Raw genomic sequence first — 21,402 nt, 5'->3', positions numbered from 1 at the left:
AGGGTGGTGAGACCCTGGCCCAGGTTGCCCAGAGAAGCTGTGGCTGCCCCATCCCTGGCAGTGTTGAAGGGCAGGTTGGATGGGGCTTGGAGCAGCCTGGAATGGTGGGCGGTGTCCCTGCCCATGGCCAGGGTGGGACTGGGGGGACTTTGAGGTCCCTCCAACCCAAACCATTCCATGATTCCATAAGACTGAAGCCATCCATCCAAATGACACTGTACACAACTTTTTTGTATCTGAGGTCTGTAAATCCCTTTTCCTCAGCATTTATCCTACAAACTCTTTAAACCATCACAAGTGATGAACATAAAACAGTGCAGCACAGATTTCAAATCCCAGCCTGAGGTCCAACAATTAGAGTGCTGCTCTGAACACAGGCTGAACTGCTTCCAGTGAAACCACCACACACCTCAGATGGACTCAGAATACAGCAAGAATACTTGGAGCCAGAGCTTGAGAAAAAGCTACACTCCTGATTCTACATATCTCCCCTAAAAAGTCAAACTCTGTTTTGGAATTTTATTTGTATTTGTGAGTATTTGCTACTTTAAAGGGCGAAAGGAAAAGCTCTGAATAATGACAAAGTTTGGCAGAGTGTAACTACTATCAGAAGCTACTTTCTTTCATTCAAAACATCTGCACCACCCTGACACGCATGCGTGTTGTGCTGTGGTCAAGATAAACCATGCTCCACTCCCGGGCTCCACAAGGCATGCAGCAAAACTTCAGCCCCAGCTGTTCTGTCTGGGCTTAAACCCTGCCCAAGGAGCAGTCCTGAGGGATTCACTCCAGCCCGAGTAAGCCCAGGAGATCTAAACACAGAGAGTATGGGGAAATGTCATCTATCTGATGAATTTTCAGATCTGCCGCAACCAGAGTAAGCCAGGATTCCCACCACACAGGCACAGCAGCAGGGTGAATGGACAGTTAGCAGCAGAGGCTTTTTAAAAGGCTTCTGTGTGGAGACAGCAGCATCCTGAGATCCCTCCATATCATCAAGCATGAGTAACTTCAGAAAAGTAGAACCAGCCCAAGGCTTACTCGTGTCACCTTTGGAAGAACCACATCACTTCACAGAAACACCTAAATCAGGGTCAGTGCCACTGTCACCCAACAGCACGACACAGCTTCTCCACGTGGGGAATTAGGTTAAATTTAAGCTGACGACCTTCCTTACTCTGACACTACCTCTGTGGTTCTTCGAAAATCAGATGTTTGTAGATGTGCCAGACCTGCTGCTCTTCTTCAGACCTCCAGCACCCCAGACAGTTCAGTGTGAAACCACTGCTGTGTCATGAAAGCTAAGAATTCTGTACAATCAGGATCACACATTCATAGAATTGTTTTGGTTGGAAAAGACCTTTCAGATCAAGTCCAGCTGTGAACCCAGCACTGCCAAGGCCACCACTAACACACGTCCCTCAGCACCAGAGATCTGCAGTTCTACAGATCTGTAATTCTACAGATCTCTGATTTAAACACCTAACAGAGCTTGGACAGCTCAGAGATACAGATGGGAACACTGGGAAAGAACAGCCACAAACCCCCATGATGGACAGAACAAGCCAATGGCTCAGGTGCTGTCCTTGAGTAGCTGCTATGGGGAAGAGGCCTTTATGGTGGGGGCTGAGAGAAGTTGTCTTGTTATGTTAGCTTTGTGTTTCATAGAACCATGGAACAGTTTGGGTTGGAAGGGACCTTTTTAAAGATAATCCAGTCCCTACGTGTCATTACCCGAGACAGGACAGAAACAGATCCAGGCTGACAAATCCCTGTGCTGCTCTGCAGCCTCATCTGCAGCCACTGCACCGAGCAGGAAAGCCCCAGCAGGGCTTGGAGCAGCCTCCAAAGGCCCAGCCCCACCAACACCCACCTGCACCTTACCCCATCCCTGACCAACTCAGCACTTCATGCCACCATGTGGTGCCATCATGTGTCACCATGACCTGTCTGTCACCACACATCCTTGAAACAACCAGCATCCTCTTTGTTATGCAACAGGTGAGGCTGTTACACCAAGGAGAGGCTGATAATCCCTGCTCAGCTACTTGATGACTCCCAGCTTCAGAGCAGTCCCACACCAGCCAAACCTTCCCAACAGCCATTAGAACCAACAAGGCAGAAAAAAATAAAAAAAACACTTTCACTTTATGAAAGAACACTGCCAAAAACCCCAAGTCACTTGCCCGGAGTTTAGTGTGAGCAAAATCAAAAGGAATTCAAGAGACTGCTGATTTACAGCTCCTCTCATCAGACAGGGTTTGGTGCCAAACACCCAACAGAACCACCCCAGCCAAGGCAGTGACATGGTGCCAAACGCAGGAACTCAGAAAGGAAAACTAAAATATCAGGAGGGAAAGTCCAGTTTGCGTGTAGATTCTAAGTCACTATGAAACCAAAAAGTAAAGCAGCTTTTCCATGTGTTTTCCTTCACAGGTCTTCCTGGTAGAGCCTTGTCTCCCTCCCACCACTGCTCCTGGCAGCCCTTGGGCCTGCAGAGTGTGGAGATACATTCCACAGCCTTTTTATGGAATCCTCTCAGATAACTATGAAAAGCTCATTAACAAGCAGTTTCAAATCCACTATAGAAACTCCTACAATGCCTTTGAAACAGTATTTTCACAGAATGAAAATTATTCATTTTAGGCTTTAGCAAATAATTTAAAAAAAAAAAAAGTTAAATATATCCCAGCTTCTCAACTACCTCTCAGCTCATGCAGTCCCACCCCTGCCATGGGCAGGGACACCTCCCACCATTCCAGGCTGCTCCAAGCCCCATCCAACCTGCCCTTCAACACTGCCAGGGATGGGGCAGCCACAGCTTCCCTGGGCAACCGGGGCCAGGCTCTCCCCACCCTCACAGCCCAGAATTTCTCCCTCACATCTCAGCTCCAGCTCCCTCTGCCAGCTGGAAACCCTTCCCCCTGCTCCCATCCCTCCCTGCCCTTGTCCTAAGCCCCTCCCCAGCTTTCCTGGAGCCCCTTCAGGCACTGGAAGGTGCTCTCAGGTCTCCCTGGAGCCTTCTCTTCTCCAGGCTGAACACCCCAACTCTCCCAGCCTGTCTCCAGAGCAGAGCTGCTCCAGCCCTCCCATCATCTCTGGGGCCTCCTCTGGACTCACTCCAACAGCTCCATGTCCTCCTTGTGCTGGGAGCACCAAAGCTGGATCCAGCCCTGCAGGGGGGTCTCAGCAGAGCAGAGGGGACAATCCCCTCCCTGGCCCTGCTCGTCACACTTCTTTTGGTGCAGCCCAGGACATGGGTGGTTTCTGGGCTCCAGTGCACAGTGCTGGTCCATGCTGAGCTTCTCATCCACCATCAGACAACACCTCCTGCAGTCAATCCACATGCACAATTGCTATTAACCAACTACTAGTATAGGAGGATTGTCTGGAAAATATATTTGAAACAGAAAATACTGTGTAGAATGAGAATTCCTAGACTGAAATCCTCAAAAGGTGTATTTACCACACAAAAAGACAATGTGAAAGCAGAGGAGCATCTCTGGTGGCTCAGGGCAGGGGGACTCTTGCTTCCCCAGATGTCCCGGCAGCACCTCACAGGAGGCAGCAGTGGGATGTCAGAGTATGAAAGGACCTGCACGCTTTATAATACTATATAAAAATAAGCTATTTTGGAGGAAATGTAAAGTCTTCCCACTGCCTTAGTTACCTTCCTATGGTTGATCAGAAATATCAAGCAAAATCAACTAAATTCAACCTTTTACATAAGCTCTAACGCCCCTCAGGACTGTGCTATGAAACTGCCAGAATTGCAGTTTCCCAAACTAAGGAAAAAAGCATTTCTACAGGGTCCCTTCCCAGCCATTCAAGGGCTAACCCAAGGCACAGGTAGTTCACCCAGGAGCAGTAAGAGCCACAGACAGTCTCTGCAGTGGCACTGCTGCCTGGAGCCCAGTCCCAGCTACTTTACCACAGCCCTTCGCTCACACAAGGGGCACGGTTTCAGGAGCCAGCAACTAGTTCAATCTCAGATTAGCATTTTAATATTAGTGTAGGTATAGACCCTCTTATCTCAGGAGACTATAAAACAGTTGCCTTTCTCCACTCCCCTAGGATTCCCCTTGTGTCCCAGCTGCAGGAGCAGGCAGCCTGCCCCTCCACACCCACCTGCTGCTCCCGGGCTCTGCAATTCATTTCTCAGACTTCACACAGACTTAACAGCAAATACCAGTTTAAAACACAGCCTTTACAAAATCAGGTTCAGAGCAACTCCAAAGTTTATTTTCCTCCCCATCTGGACCTTAGCAAAATGATATGCAAATAATGAGATACATGAAATGATACTGGTAATCACAGCAGTAATTGAGACCAGTTACTCTTTTAAGGTTTTTGGCCAAGCACTGGGAATTCTCTGACAGGAGCTGCCCCATCCACTGAACCAGCATCTTCTGGGGACAGAGCCTGCAGGAAACCTTTTCAAAGCTGTGAAGTACAAGACAGGATGCATGTGACATTGTGGTGGGGCTCTGAGTCAGTCCATCAGGTTGAAGATGATCCCGTGCAGTTATTGATGGCAATAAACTGCCAAGTGGCACCAGGGCTGTGGCTGAGAAAATCAAGGGGAGTGTTTTATTGCCAAATGTGCTGGCTGGGAAAGGGCTGGGGTCTATGACAAATCACCTGCAGCAAGTCAGGAAGGCCCAAAAAACCATCCTGCTGCTTCTTATCCATCATCAATAACAACAGAAGTGATACCCTGAGGCCCAGTGACTCACAAGGCAGGGGACAATGTAATTTCCACCAATTTTCCTCCTACTGCCAATGCAGGGTACTGCTCCTCCACGCTCCCAAGCTGATACTTTAAGTCAGCTATAATCCATTTTAAGAATCTGTCAAGCCACTCAGTAACTAAACAAGCTCAGGAAAGTTGCCAGTTTAATACATAACACCATGCTGTTACCTCACCAGAATTTACATTTTCAGTATTTTTATCACCAAGATCTTCCCAAGGAATTTGATCATTTGGGTTATCAAGATTTTTTGACTGCACAACTTAAGTTTCCTACAATGGGCCCACCTTTCCCGAAGAGTCAACGGAACAATCCCCAAATTCCAGAGCACACTATAATGTCTCAAGTCACCCCTGACAAGGTCTGCAGATACATCTGAACGTTTTCCTCCTGTCAAGACTGGGGAAAGGAGACTGAAAGCCACCATCACAGACCTAGTTCACCTCAAAAACAGCACAAGACACTCCTGAGAATCATCCTTGTTTATCCAAGTTCTCGTTCTAGAAAACCCTAAGTCTGTACACTATTCTGTTCTGAACAAAAACTGATTTAAACTCAACCAGGACATACAACGATGAATGCACACTGCATTTCAGCACCACACCTGCACTTCAGCAACACAGTGGAAACCCCTCACACTCATGTCACTGCTTCTCAGAAAGACCAATGAAAGTTCAGGTAAAAATCACAACAAACCTCCAACCATGGTGAAGGAGTCACTAGAGCTGTGCCAGGAATGCAGACAGCATCCCAGCTGGTAAAGAAAAGCCAGCACATTAAAACTGTTCTACTTAAAAAGAATTTAAACTTGAGTTTTAATATACAAAATCCACACATTATTAAAAACTGACACTCGTTCATGCTCTGCAGTGCTAAAAACCTGGTAACCCATTCAGGTGACATGCACACCTGTGCACAGGTGTGGGGACAGAAGGAAACTGTCAGCACATCACAAAGAATTCCTTGCTGGAAAAACCAATAAAAAATCACACAGAGCTCAAGTGTGACAACATCTGCTTCTAGAAGACACAAAAATGAATAAAAATACAACCTAAAACTTACCATGCTCCTGACTCAAGGCACAAGAAGGACTGATGCCAATGAAAGATGCCTCAGACACAAGGACCAGAGTCATGGCATTCTTCTCCACTCATCCACAGACAAAGCAATCCCAGCAAATTGAGCAGAACATTCACAGATACAGAAACTGCTCAACTCCACTTCCCTAGTCGTGGGGGGAACCACAAAACCACACGGCCTCTGCCTCCTTCAGGCAGACCTTACATCAAGGATGTAGGAATGGATGGGGAACAGCCCTGAGGAGAAGGACTTGGGGTGCTGGATGAGGAGAAACTCAACATGAGCTGGCACCCTGTGCTGGAGCCCAGAACCCACCCATGTCCTGGGCTGGCACCAGCACTGGGACCAGCAGGGCCAGGGAGGGGATTGTCCCCTCTGCTCTGTTCTGCTGAGACCCCCCTGCAGGGCTGGGGCCACCTCTGGGGTCCCCAACACCAGAAGGACACGGAGCTGCTGGAGAGAGGCCAGAGGAGGCCCCAGAGATGATGGGAGGGCTGGAGCAGCTCTGCTCTGGAGACAGGCTGGGAGAGTTGGGGTGTTCAGCCTGGAGAAGAGAAGGCTCCAGGGAGACCTGAGAGCACCTTCCAGTGCCTGAAGGGGCTCCAGGAAAGCTGGGGAGGGGCTTGGGACAAGGGCAGGGAGGGATGGCAGCAGGGGGAAGGGTTTCCAGCTGGCAGAGGGAGCTGGAGCTGAGATGTGAGGGAGAAATTCTGGGCTGTGAGGGTGGGGAGAGCCTGGCCCAGGTTGCCCAGGGAAGCTGTGGCTGCCCCATCCCTGGCAGTGTTGAAGGGCAGGTTGGATGAGGCTTGGAGCAGCCTGGAATGGTGGGAGGTGTCCCTGTCCAGGGCACAGGATGGGACTTGATGATCCTTAAGGTCCCTTCCAATCCAAACCATTTTATGATTCCATGACTGTATGATCAGCTCAGTACACTCCCACCCCAGCTATGCCCAGAAGTCAGAGCACACTGCCCATGTTCACTCCTCCCCAGCAGCACCTTCACAGCTCACACACACTCATCCAGTGATCAGATCTGCACCAAAATGAACCAGCCCCACTGGAACCACCACGAACTGACAAGTGGTGCCTGGAATGGTGCTCCCAGCTACTATTACAGTGAACTGCTGGGGATGGCATTCCTTCAAGAGAAAGTCCAAAACTTCTAACAGTAAAAAAACATGCCAGACTGTTTAAACCTCTAGACTATTATCTCCATTCTTGCTTGGTTTTACCTCTAAGAACTGAACAAAGAGATGCAAGAATGTCTTATTTACCACTATATAAGCACTTCAGGGTGTCATCTGAACTGACAGTCCCACGTAAGATCCATGCAGAGTGCCAAAATTACAAGAATCCCACACAGAATTCACCCAGAAATCATGGTGCAAATGTGGGGGAAAACAAAAAGAACAACAGGAAAAAGAAACACTCTTTCCAGCAGCCTGGCTTGGAAGGCACGTCTGCTGACCAAGCTCTTCCTGAATCAGGGCTCCTGGTGTGCCCTACCCCTGCACAGCAACCTCCTGATGGTTTTAGAAAGGAACTTCCCAACCCAGCTGATGACTGTCTGCCCTTTTCACTGCAGTTCAACCTGCATAACAGCAGCTCTGAGAACACTGCTTTTGGTACCACCAGAGAAACAACTGCCGAGTAAATGGCAGAAGTGACTGGTCTCAAACCCTCCAAGAGCTCTGGCAGCTCACTGCTGACAAGCAGCACACTGCTAGGCCTGGGACCCATGGGAAGCTGGGAGGAAAAAGAAAAGGGAAAAAAGAAGAAAAAAGCACTGCAAAGTTGTTTGGTATCTGTTAGGAGAGTTACTCACTCGGCAGCCAGAAGAAGGTGTCTGGTGAGCACCCACAGAAACACGTTTTGCACCAACAAAAAGGCTACAGATCTCCTGGGCAGTCTCCCACATGAGCCCAACTTGCCAGCAGGAATTAGCAGTAAGTAAACTTACCAACTAAAAAGATGCTTGGTCTCGTTTTTTTATTAATCCCATTCTTTTATTAGAATTTATTTTAAAAGCCTTTCCCAAGTTATTGCACAAGTATCACCCACACAACAAGGAACAGCTCTGAGGAGGAAAAATTGTCCTGTGACCAGCAAGTCTCCCAGTTTTCGAACTGCCCAAATGGGTATTTTGGGTTAAGGGAAAGAGCACAGGGAGGACAGGGACTATCCCTGCCCATTTTGTTTGGACTCCCTGTCCATGGGAGTTCCCATTTTGTTTGCAACTGAAATGGAGCCAGTACCACAGCTGGCAAGTGGAAGGTGCAGGTTCACTGTGCTCCCCAGGGTGTCCTGAACACACCGAGTTCCTACAGAAATTGGACATTTTCCCTTGCGTGCCCCCAGCCTTCTTTAAAGCTCTTTTCCACTTGCTTCCAGCATTATTTTAAACCATGTTCACCAGCTGAAAGCAAGTTCTATTTAGAGATTTTTGGAACATCTCAGAGATTAATTTCAAAGCATCTAGGCCAGCCTGCAGCAGCCAGAGAGCACGATGCCACAGGGGCAGCCTCGAGAGCCAGAGCTGCCCCACGTGTGCAGCCGTGAGGGCTGAGCAAGGTGCTGAGCCCAGACCTCACCCAGGGCTGCAGAACATCCTCCCCCACCCCACAGGCCTGACACAGAGCCCAACCACCACTGCTGCTGCTTGTAGATGTTCACCAGCAACCTAGACAAAGAGCACGTTGGTTAGAAGATGCTCCTGGGAGACAGGTCCATCCTGCTTCTTCCCATCCTCAATAGCCTCATTTTCTTCCCCTTCCCTCTGACAACCAGGTCAGAGGATGTTCAGATAGAAAAATCCATTTCCCCATTTCTGGGCAGAGTATTTCCCACCTGAGGTAGCTTTAAAGAAAATCAGCAAGCCTATGGACAACCACAGAACCAGTCCATTATGTGTGGTCCAAAACTGAAACAGACATAAAATTAACTGGCTGTGGGTAGCAGAGCTGAGGCTACACCTGCAAAAGCCAAGAAACACAACACAGAAATCCCATCACCCACATCGTGCTGTCCTGCTCGAGACCTCTGGACTGGCACCTACCCACAGGGACACACCACAAGAATGACTCAGGCCACTTTGAACAAGCAGATATAAACAAATCATAGAATGGTTTGGGTTGGAAGGGACCTTAAAAGTCCCTCACCCAGTCCCACCCCTGCAGAAAGAACACCTCCCAGCAGCCCAGGCTGCTCCAAGCCCCATCCAACCTGCCCTTCAACACTGCCAGGGATGGGGCAGCCACAGCTTCCCTGGGCAACCTGGGCCAGGCTCTCCCCACCCTAATGGTGAAGAATTGCTTCCTAACATCTAACCTAAATATCTCCCCTCTGGAAAAATCTGCCAGGATCCCACTCCATGGAATTGACATTCCAGGCCCATCTGGACATGTTCCTGTGTGATCTGCTCTAGCAGATCCTGTTCTAGCCAGGGGGTTGGACTAGATGATCCCCAGAGGTCACTTCTAACCCTGACCACTCTGTGATTCAGTGAGTGATCCTGAAGTGTCAGCTGCCTGGTATGGATTGAGGTGCTCCTCAGGACAAGGGGAAGACATGGCAGCTTCACACAGACCAGAGCTGTGCACAGCACAGTTCTCAGTTGAGCAGCTGCCCTACTGAGGATGTGAGCCAGCAGGTTCCTGTAACAGCAACAGCCACAGCACGCAGGAGAGAGAAAAGCATCTCTGGACATCATCCAGTCCAACCTGCTGCTTTACACAGCAGTGTCAGCTGGAGCTGACTGGCCAGGACTGTGGCCAGGCAGGTTTCGAGTATCTCTAAGGATGGAGACTCCCAACACCTCTGCCCATGTCCAGCCACTCCCACAATAAAAACGTTTGCTTTCATCCAGTTTACCACATTCCCACCGCTTCTTGTCCCACCACTGGGCACAGCAGAGGAGAGCCTGCTGCCATCATCTTCACTCCCATGAAGGATTTATACAGATTGATGTGATCCCCCCGAGCCATCTTGTCTCCCCAGGATGAACAGACCCAGCTCTCCTCTGATGCCAAATGCTCCAATTAATTAATTAATCAACTTTGTGGCTCTTTGCTGGACTCTCTCCACTACGTCCATGTCTCTCTGGTCCTGCAGACCCCAGCAGCAGACTGAGAACTCCAGAAGTAGCCCCACCAGTGCTGGGCAGATGGGAAAGATCATCTCCCTTGACCCGCTGGCAACACACAGCAGGTTGCAGCCCAGGAGCCTGCTGGTCACCTGTGCAGCAAGGGAAAGGTGCTGGCTCCTGACCAGCCCTACAGCCCCTGAGCCCCCAAGGTTGTTCTCTGCAGAGCTGCTCTCCAGCTGCTCAGCCCCAGCCTGTACTGCTGCCCGGGGTTATCCCACCCCAGGGGCAGGGGTTGGCATTTCCCTTGGCTAAACTTCTGTGACTGCTCCTGGTCCAACCCTCCAGGCTGCTGAGGACCCTCTGCAGGGCAGCACTGGACTCCTAAGCACTCCTCCCAGTTTGGTATCACGTAGAGCAGCCCAGATGTGCTTCATTCATCCTTTCAGAAGAGATGCTGTTATCTGTGTAGGGACAGGCAAGTGCACTTCATTCCAAAAGGGAAGAATCAAGCTTTTGAAGTTGGAAGCACTTCACAACTGGAGTTCTGCATTGGAGGTGACCAGAACAGCATTATGTGTTTATGATCAGAAACAAGGAGAGTTGTTAGTGAACCTGTTCAGAACAGCACACTCCAGACACAGTAACAATCTCTCTGAAATAATTCTTTCTCCAGCTCGTACCAACCACCAGCTGTTGTGCTCACAGGGATTTCAGCCTGCTCAGACTGATGAAAATCCTGATGTTCTACCCACCCAACACAGCACCCATTGGCCACCAGCATCTCCCACATGCAGTTCAGTGTCCTGGGCTCTCTCCTGCTGCTGAGGTCTGAGCATGAGCAGCACTCCGCTATTTCTTCCCTTCTGCTGTTGCACAACACGCTTTGGTTTCTTGAGGATTTCACTGCTGTGACCTGTCAAAAGGCAACTGCTGCAACACACAGATTTATCTGTGTGACAATTCTATTCTACACTGCTTTCAAACCTCCAGGAGTGAAGCAACACGCTGGGCTGCTTCTCTGCACGCACTCACCCCAGGCTGCCAGCACTCCAGCCCCCCAGGACGAGGTGACTGCCTGTCACCTGTTGCCTCTTACTGCCTCTGCAGTTCATAGACTCATGTGTTGGCTTGGAAGGGACCTTCCAAGGTCATCTAGCCCAACCCCCCTGCAGTGCACAGGGACCTTTTTAACTAGATCAGCTCACTCAGCCCCATCAAGCCTGACCTTGAACGTCTCCAGGGGTGGGGCCTCCAACACCTCCCTGGGCAACCTGTTCCAGTGCTTCACCACTCTCAGAGTAAAGAACTCTTTCCTAATGTCTGATCACGACCCATACTTCCAAGTCCCATCAAGGTCCTGCCTTCATGTTCCAGCTCCACGACCTCACCACTGTCCACTGAACTTCTCCCACCACTAAGCACATCCAGCAGCCTGCTGCAGGTGGAGATGGCACAAGCCTTGTCCTGGCAGAGCCTGGACCCAGCACCATGCCTTGCTGTTGAAGTAACACAGGTAACAGATGATTTACAGCAATCCACTCTGTCTGCTTTGGGCTCAAAATCTACATTTCAGTCTGTCAGGGAAGGAAATCCCAAATTACTCATTTTTTTTCTAGAGCTCACTCTCAGCCTCTTTAGGATTCTACTTCAGACCCTTTTGGAATGCACTCTCAGTGCTTGTTTCCAAGACAAAATAATGCTTATAAATTTCCTCTTATTTCATCTTACAACACAGCCAAGATTAAGTCAAAGATCTGTACGATTCCTCTTATGTTCACCTAGGGCATGAAGAATGGTGAAAAATCCCAACGGAGGAAACTAAAAACTTGCTACATCAAGAAACACTGTAGCTCCAGAGATTTCTTCCATATTATTATGAATTATACTTGAGAGGTCTGTGGTTCTCCAGACAAACTGAAGCAGTTCTGGGGACTTCCTGCCATACCTAGTAAGCACTGGAGCTGTTGAAATCCACCACTAGACATGACTGCTTCCAAGGCAGTTCTCCAAATCTCCTTCCTACCAGCTACACTTCTACTGGGAAGTAGCTGTCCACAGAGCCACAAGAAGGCAAAATAAAAACCAGAAAGCTAAAGGCAGGAAATGCAGAACACCTCCTCACCAACCTTCTGTTTATTCCTAGCCCACCTACTCTGTAATTGGGAAGGCCCTGGACTTGATTAAAACACCCTGCTCCAAATCCCAGTTGGGATCACATCCATCCTTGCTAATCACAATATCTTTGCTGGCAACAGAAAATTCAACCTTATTACAGAGAAGCCTCTCTCACCTGAAAGGATGTTTCTTTTCTTCTTGCAGACGCCCTCTGAAGGCCGAGCCTTGGCAGGCCTTACATCAGTCCCTCCCCGAGCACAGGAGTGTCACACCAGCCCCAAACAACACAGCCAGACACTGTGGAGCATTATCTGCCAAGCTCCACAGGCTTCAGGAGCAATGCTGCCACGGGCAGGAGTTAGTTTAAGTCTGGTCTGTCACTAGCAATAAAGCCCAAAGCATAAAAGTAAAACAGCAAGATACAAATCTGTCTTCTCCAGGTATATGAGCCTTTATCAGCCAAGATCAAACATTTAGGCAGATCTGTTCCAACCTCAGAGCTACACTGGAACCGTAGCTTAATACTACAATGAAAGATGAAGCACAGAGCCACCAGAGAAACAGAAATCAGGGATTTGGTTACAGCCCGTAAAACAAACCACAGCTCACCCAGCAAAGCAAAGTGGGCCTTAGGTGTAAGAACACAGTTTTACCAGGAATAGCTGCAGAAGTTAGAAAACTGAGATGAGCAGCGTCCTGAGTCCAAACCAACCTTCTCTACTTCCAAAGGAAGATCTCACAGTGAGCCCAGCCTCGCTCACAACAGCCAGCTGCAGGTTTAGTGAAAGAGCCAAGGGACATCATCTGTGAAGGGTTCTCTACAAAACCCTGCAAGGGGCACTCCTGCAATTTCAGGACACCTTTAGAAGTTGCAGGGCATGAATAAACCAACTGTTTTAACACCAGAATTTTACATAAATATGTTCTCACTCATCACTCTTCTCTTTGTTCCTGTCCCTCATTCATTTGCCTGATTCTTTTTTATAAACTCTGAATAAAAGGCAAAGCAGGACAGACTCCAGTCCTCAGAGACAAGGATGACTCCAGCAGCTGCCTACACCCCCCAGGGAGCACATGGGTCCCACTGGACATCAAACTCTTGTGATCTCAGCAATTCCTGCCAAGCTCTGACTGCACATGTACATATCAAAGCCTCAAGAACATAAAACACAGAAATTAATTACAGCCTTTATTCCCACCTACAACTGAGCATACAAAATTATAAACTGTCTCTATTGTACTCAGCTAGCTTTGTAGTTAGCTATTATAGTATTGGGATAACTTCAGCACTTACGTCTTATACCATGTTTCATCTTAGTAAAAAGAATAATCGACTTAGTTTATCATAATTTTATTACTTCATCTTCTTTCCTCCCCCTCAGTGTCTCATAACCTTCAGAGATGAAAAGTCAAACAGTCAGAAGCTTCTGTTTTGTACAATGGAAAAAAAAAATTAAAAAGGAAAAAATAATCCAAGAGGCTTTTTCCTGTAGGGCACCCTGAGAGCAGAGGGCTGGCAAAGCCCTGGCTGAACACAGAACACCTTCTCCAGGTCTTCTGGAGAGGAAGCAGCTTCCCCTAGTGAGTGCACCCCTGAAATCCAAGCAGGCATCTGCTGCTGCCTCCCAAGCTCCAGCTACTTCAGAATGAAAAGGACAGATTCCCACCATCCTGCCCAACACAGGCAAACACCTCCGGAACAACAAGAGTCACATTTCCCAACCAAAATTTTTTATAGTCCATCAACCTGGTATCCCAACCAGGGATCCCAATCACAAATCAGCAGAGTCTGCAAGACACTTTACTAATGGCATTTGCAGGAAGGATTCAACTCTGGAATGTAATGTTTCAGAACTACTGGACCCAGCCCTGTACACGCAGCCAGATCACACCTCCCACCAGAGCCTTGTGGCAGGGGCAGCACAGCTGCATCCCACCTGCACCAGCTCTTCACTCACCCTCCTCTCTCGTGGGACCAGCTCTGCAGATCCCTCTCCCCAGCCTGTTCTCTCCAGCATTCCAGCACAGCATCCTCCTGCCACGCTGTCCAGGGTTCTGCTACTCTCCTGCCCAGCATCAGCAAACCCCAGTCCCAAGCTCACCCTTCAGAAATGGTGAGGAACCTCCAAGGGCACCTGCAGGACACAAGCACCCGCATCGCTCCCCAGCCTCAGCGAACACCTCAGGGAGAAGCTGGAAAAGCCCAACAGAGGATTCTGTCCATCATCATTGTTCCACATACCTACAGATCTTTCAGCTTCCTGAGAGACTGCTCAGCCTGAGCTGCTGACTGAAAACACTGAGATATACTTACAGGGGGGCTGGATCTAGATGATCTTTAAGGTCCCTTCCAGTCCAAACCCTTCTATGATTCTATTATATGATTCTATAATTCTCAGATAAAAATTATTCTTAACCAGAACAGTGTTTCACCAGTTAGCCCAGAGCCCGCTTTTGTTTTTCTGAGCTAGAGACATGAATTTCTCCATTTTTTTCTTGCCATCTAACTGACAACTGAAAGATACAGCCAAGTTCCCATCCCTTGGACACAAGCAGTAAATCCCAAGCACTGCAGGAGGGGACCTGGTGCAGCAGTCCAGGAAGAAGTCATGTTGGGGGTTGTTGTCCTTAACAAAAAACTGCTGCAGGCAAAAACTGATGAAGGCCCGTCTGTTGTACAAATATGCACACAAAATTCTAATTATTCTATGCTTCTGAAGTTCTCTAATAAAGAGATGATATCAAGAAGTACTTTGTTTTGATGATCAACTTTATCCTCATCTGGTATCTAGTTACACAGCCTGCTAATTGACGCCCTACCTCATGCTAAGGACAAAATTTGCACAGCTTCTTTACTTAAGTGTTACATTTTTAATTAAATTCAACACACTCAGACACTGAAGAAACTGCAGTGCTTCCAAAAATTGCAGGGAAAAAAGCTAGCCAGAAAAATATACCATCTATCAAATGCACTGGGAAGAGAATTGCACGAAAAAGGTTCTTTTTTTCCCTAGGTCAGTCAAAAGCCTTTGGAGGTAAACACACACCAAGGAATTCACTCCCACAGCCTACCAGCTTGAGTTATCTATATGGGCATAGTTATCTCAAAAATGTTAACCTGTACTTAGCTCTATCACTAATAATTTCAGAAGATTAATAGTCAAACCTTTCCAGTTCCTCCTCCCTCTGTTGCTGCAGCTCTGGAGCCACCTCCTCCTGGACTTGGGCAGAAGCAGCAGCAGCTCTGGGAGGAGCCCCAGGGAATAGCTCTGCTTCACTTGAAAGATCAACCTTTAAGTGTAAGATTTGCAACTTGGTTTGAATATTAAACAGCTAGCACATAGTCATTATTAAAACAAGCAAAACAAAACCACGGGGTTCTTTAAAGTGCCGATTTGCATCTCTTGCAGAGCTCCTCAGACACTTGCATTACTCACATTCACAAACAAGACTTTGATGCCACTCAGGCCGGTTTACTACGTGCTCTTTAAACAACAAATTCCATGTGTTTTTTCTCCTGGATCACCACAGTTAAACCCTTCAGAAATAAATATTATTAATTAGAATGTTATCACAGAAGTGAGATGCTGGTGTTTACTGGGGCACAAGCAGTGTCATTCAGAAAACCCAGTTTGTCAGAGTCATTTACCATGTTGATTTCTGGACCCCGGATATTTTATTTTTGCTGCACATGCAGAAAAAACAACTATTACAAAAGAGACATTATTCTGCTCAGACTATTAGATAGTGAAGCAGCACATCTGCAAACTAAGATTTCCTGTTGTGCTTTACCAGCGGATCAAGAGCTGCACGCTCCAGATACACCTATTTTATCAGTACCACCATGGCCTCAAATGAGCAAGAAACACAACTGCTTGCACCCCTTTAATGGGCCTTTACAGGACTTTAAAGCTTCAAACCTGCATTTGTGCCTCTATCTACATCCTTGCACGCTGCAGTTTTTACCAGAATGTTCTGACAGATGCTGTCCTACCAGCCAGAAGAGGCACAATCCTGCTCACCCAAACTGTGACAAAGTCGTGTCTTAAACTAGAATATTAAATAACATCTCACAGAATCATCATAGAATGGTTTGGGTGGGAAGGGACCTTAAAGATCATCCAGTGCCACCCCTGCCATGGGCAGGGACACCTCCCACCAGCCCAGGCTGCTCCAAGCTCCATCCAACCTGCCCTTCAACACTGCCAGGGATGGGGCAGCCACAGCTTCCCTGGGCAACCTGGGCCAGGCTCTCCCCACCCTCACAGCCCAGAATTTCTCCCTCACATCTCAGCTCCAGCTCCCTCTGCCAGCTGGAAACCCTTCCCCCTGCTCCCATCCCTCCCTGCCCTTGGCCCAAGCCCCTCCCCAGCTTTCCTGGAGCCCCTTCAGGCCCTGGAAGGTGCTCTAAGGTCTCCCTGGAGCCTTCTCTTCTCCAGGCTGAACACCCCAACTCTCCCAGCCTGTCTCCAGAGCAGAGCTGCTCCAGCCCTCCCAGCATCTCCAGGGTCTCCTCTGGACTCTCTCCAACAGCTCCATGTTCTTCCTGTGTTGGGGACCCCAGAGGGGGCCCCAGCCCTGCCGGGGAGTCTCGGCAGAGCAGAGGGGACAATCCCCTCCCTGGCCCTGCTCGTCACACTTCTTTTGGTGCAGCCCAGGACATGGGTGGTTTCTGGGCTCCAGTGCACAATGCTGGTCCAAGCTGAGCTTCTCATCTACCAACACCCCCAGGTCCTTCTTCTCAGGGCCGTTTTTGATCCCTTCTCCACCAAACCCAGATCTGTTCTGGGCACTGCCCCAACCCAGGTGCAGAACCTTGCCCTTGGCCTTGCTGAACTTCATGCAGTTTGCACCAGCCCAGCTCTCCTGCCTGTCCAGGTCTCTTTAGATGCCACACCTCCCTTCCAGCACCTAACGCATTTCAAGTCTTTAATCTGTCCTGACATCATGCAGACACAGTCCACACAACATTTACACTGATCATGAGACACTTCAGAAGAAAAATCTTACATATGACAGTGGAGCACCAGCCCGTGCTCCCTGCACAGCACCACTTCAGCTGTGCTTCTGGGCTAAGCTCTGCTCACCAAAACACAAGGGGCTTCACCTGGACAAATACACTTTAAAGCTCAGGTTGCTCTTGAAATCACAAACCAGAACTATACACCGGTGATGCTGGGACACATTTACCATGAATTCAAAGCTGCACTGCTGAAATAGAACAAATAAATTGTTTTCCTTTTCCATGCAGTATTAGCAGAAAAAAAATTCAGCTGAATCAGTCCCCCAAACTGGTTCCCAATGCAGCTCCACAAACACTCACACCAGCAGGGAGGGGGGCAGAGAAGTGACAAAACATGGGTACAAGCAGCAAGAAGGGGACAGCTTTTGGGCACCAGTGCCAGTTCAGATGCAGGTCAAGCTTTGGCTTTCAGCACAAAGTCCAAGAAGTGGTTCACATTGTAACTGAAACAGCCTGAATCAGAACCAAAGCCACCAATAAAAAGCACCGATTCTGTAACAGAAAAGGTGAAGATTTCAAATGACAGAAAATAATGACACTTATTTTTCCAAGTTTAGTAAAGAATTCAAGGGATTGTATAAACTTTGGGAAAAGAAATAAACAGCCCTCTTGCAGAAAAGGCCATTAGTGAACACTCTGGGTCTCTATCAACACCTCAGAGGATGTAAACTACAGCAGCTGCAGGAACAGAGGATCAGCTTAGGGACCACCTCTGGCTATCAAAAACCATCATGTTCAAGCCTCCTTGGTGTCACAACAAAACATTCAGCTCCAAGGTGTCATCCTAATTTGCATCCAGCACTCCAAGTCTATTTGAGCAACAACTCCCAAGTCAGAAATTCGATCCCAAACGAAGGACACTGCAAGCAACTCCCCCTCAGTGGCAGGGTTCCCTCCAGTGCCCAGAGCTCTCGGCACCGTAACTTTTATAAGAGCATCCAGCACCTCCAAGGGCCTCAGAAGCAACTCAGCCTGAGTGAAATCTCCAGTTAATTTAAAACTTGACTTCTTAAACTATCAAGATGACTCCCTCTAAAGAGGCACCCCCCCCTCCACAGTCCTGTGTCCAGTTCTGGGGTCCCCAACACAAGGAGGGTACAGAGCTGTTGGAGAGGGCTCGAGTTTCAAAACCAGACAAGACACATCACCCTGCACCAAGCTCAGGGTGACCTAAGGGGACTCCTTCCAGCTCCAGAGCTCAGCCACCAGTCCCTCTGCATCACATCCAGCCACACGGTACAGGCACAACCTCAGGAGCCAAAACTCAAATTCCCTCCACTGCTGCATGTAACAGTCCAAATAAGAACAAAGAATTGGTGAGGAAAAGGGAAGCATCCTGGGTTTCGAGCAAGAAATACCCTTCTAGAGAAAGAGCCTGTGGCCCTGACACCATCCACCACCTCAGCGTCAGACACAGAAATATCAGGAGGTTTTTCTGGAGAGGACACTGAGAAAACTGGGTTTGTTCAGCCTGGAGAAGACTCAGGGGAGACCTTACCACCATGCTCCAGTACTTCAAGGGGGGCTGCCAAGAAGATGGAGACTCCCTATTGACAAGGAGTCACATGGAAAAGCTAAGGGGTGATGGGCACAAGTTGCTCCTGGGGAGATTCCCATTGGACACCAGAGATTAATTTTTCCCCGTGAGGACAGTCCAACATCAGCATAGTCTCCCAAGGGAAGTGGTGAATTCCTCCACAATGGACAGTTTCAAGTCTCAGCCTGACAGGGTGCTGAGCCACCTCATATCAACTAGAGCAGTACCTAGGGAGACTGGACCAGATGATCCTTGAGGTCCCTTCCAGCCTGGCATTGTAAGAGTCTATGCTTCAACATGGGACTACAGGAGTGTAAGGAGGATCTGCTCTCAGTCCCACCAGTATAACTCCCAGTATATCACACTGGTGTTCAGCATTACATGTAAATTCCCCTCTTATTTACCAGGTAAAACACCCACTCCAGCTCTTGGCCTGATCCATATACCTGGCATCAAGCAAGACAACTCACACACATGCCCCAAATCACAAACAAGAAACACATTTACTATTCCACGACTATCACTGGGCTTCCCCCTTGGTTTTTTGAAACACAGCAGATTACCCTGTATGGTTTGATCTTCTCTACCCTATTTTATTTAGTCACATACCTCAACTTTGCCTCTAACATCAAGACACGTGACCTTTTGCCCCTTTCAGGCACAGCACCCACCCTAACAGTTATACCTGCAATGCTATTTGGCCTTCTTACTTGACACAGAGATGAATTTTCACAGCCCTTCCCCCAGCACTGCCTGGCCTCCCCCACCTCTGCCCCGGTGGGCAGCCAGACTGTAACCCAGCCAACACACAAATTCTAGTGACTTCCTTCCAGCAAGAATTGCCTTTCATGTATTAAACTCAAACACAGAGGTCAGCAGAAGACACTTCCTTTCCATCGAGGCCCTTTGAGATCCTCCTGTTTCTCCAAACACTAGGTCTGCTGTTTAGTTCTAAATGATTTGGTCAAGTTTCTGCTTTTCCCAAAATAATATATCCCTGACCGGGGCACAGTCCATCAGCTCTAAAAACAAACCATGATTATGCAACAATATTTTCCTCACATGGCAAGTATCTACTGTGACTAGCAGGTGATTCAGTTTCACTTCAGGGTTCCTTGTCAAAACTCCAGCATATATCCAAACCCCAAGTATATACACGAAATATTTTTACTTGCTCTTCTCTTCTAAGCCTAAAAGTAACTAAATAGTTTTATTCTTGGGAACTGCACCACTTCATTCCAACATTTTCTTCCAGGTATTTTAAAAAGCAGCACTTAAAAGCTCACTTCAGCTGAGTGAAAAGTTTCACTCATGAAAAATGAAGCCAAAGCACTGAGGGTTCTTCCTGCAAGACACTACATTTTTCAGCAGCACTGCTAACTTAAAATGGAAGGGAAAAACAGGACCAGAGGGGCCATGGACACACTGGGTAAAAGCTGCCACGCTGAAAGCACCACAGACACCAACACTATGTGCTTGTAACAGTTGGGTTATAGGAACTACAGTTAGCTAAGAACAAGTATGACAGAAGCAACAGGAAAAACAGAACTAATGAAATTAGCTGCCTGTTTTGTAAGAGGAAACACTGGGTACAGTGTAACATCAGTGAAATGGAATATGCATTTATTCCTGGCACTGCATCCCTAAAACATTACACGTCTTTCTGCAAAATTTGGCATCCTCAAGCCCCTTCATAGTTTTGTAAACTACTCTGCTACTTCATCCTTAAGCCTTCACCAAACTGAAACACATGAAGCAGTCTCTAGCACTGGTCGTAATTAATTACTCTAGAAAAAAGTACAAGGAAAAAACTCAGTCTTTACATCTACTAAAACAGGGACAGACTTCTTTTCAGCTTAGGCCCTCTTCATCCTAACATGGGGCAATCCTGTCTTCCCCACCATGGAGCTCACTGCTTATTTATGACCCAAATTTAGCAGATGATCACAATGTATGGCCACTCCTCTGCCTACTGTCCATTCATCTCCAACAGGATCTGGACAAGCAACTGTGCTGGTCATGGATATGACAAAAACTAACATGTGTTTTATTCTTTTGGTCTTAAACAGGTAACTGTATGATTCTGGATCATTCTAGACACTGCTTTCAACCTCAAACTCCTCAGCTATGGAAGAGGAAAAAGACTCAACAAGCAGAACTAAGGACATAGGACACTGACAAACACACCTGGTGTTTCATTCACCTGACATCCCATCAGAGAAGACAACTTCCCTGAGGTCAGGAGGTCCCCATCACAGCTTCTCCCTGGCGAGTTGCCTCTTCTACAATAGGGTCTGTCTCACCTAACATGTAGATATTTATACTATGGATGACTAATCTGAATTAGTCACTCAGGCCCCATTTGCAGTAGAAGAGAAAGGAGCACTTCTACAGCAAAACTCAGCTCTATTTTAGACTTCTGCATCAAAAGAATCTGTTTCTCTCCATGGACTAAAATAGGAATTCTAAGTGGTTATCTCAGAAGGAAGCATTTACATCACAGAATCATCATATCTTAGAATCATGGAAAGGTTTGGGTTGCAGGGACCTTAAAGCCCATCCAGTCCCATCCCTGCCATGGGCAAGGATACCTCCCACCATTCCAGGCTGCTCCGAGCCCCATCCAACCTGCCCTTCAGCACTGCCAGGGATGGGGCAGCCACAGCTTCTCTGGGCAACCTGGGCCAGGCTCTCCCCACCCTCACACTAAATGTGTGAACTTCAGTGAGAGGTCTCCAGGCCCCAGAAGTGAAGGCAGAGTCTGAAACATAACATTAGGGAGGAAAAAAAAACCTTAAAGGCTTAGAAAGTC

General features: G+C 48.0%; 1 protein-coding gene across 2 annotated transcripts in view; it reads right to left on the bottom strand.

Annotated features, from left to right (window-relative positions):
* Window positions 1-21,402, bottom strand: part of PPP6R2 (protein phosphatase 6 regulatory subunit 2) — a 98,416-nt gene that overhangs the window by 71,034 nt on the left and 5,980 nt on the right. The window lies entirely within an intron of this gene.

The sequence above is a fragment of the Apus apus genome, chromosome 1 (assembly GCF_020740795.1).
Source record: "Apus apus isolate bApuApu2 chromosome 1, bApuApu2.pri.cur, whole genome shotgun sequence".
NCBI classification, from domain to species: Eukaryota; Metazoa; Chordata; class Aves; order Apodiformes; family Apodidae; genus Apus; species Apus apus.
The sequence above is the reverse complement of the archived record's forward strand: the minus strand, read 5'-3'. Positions and strand labels throughout refer to the sequence as shown.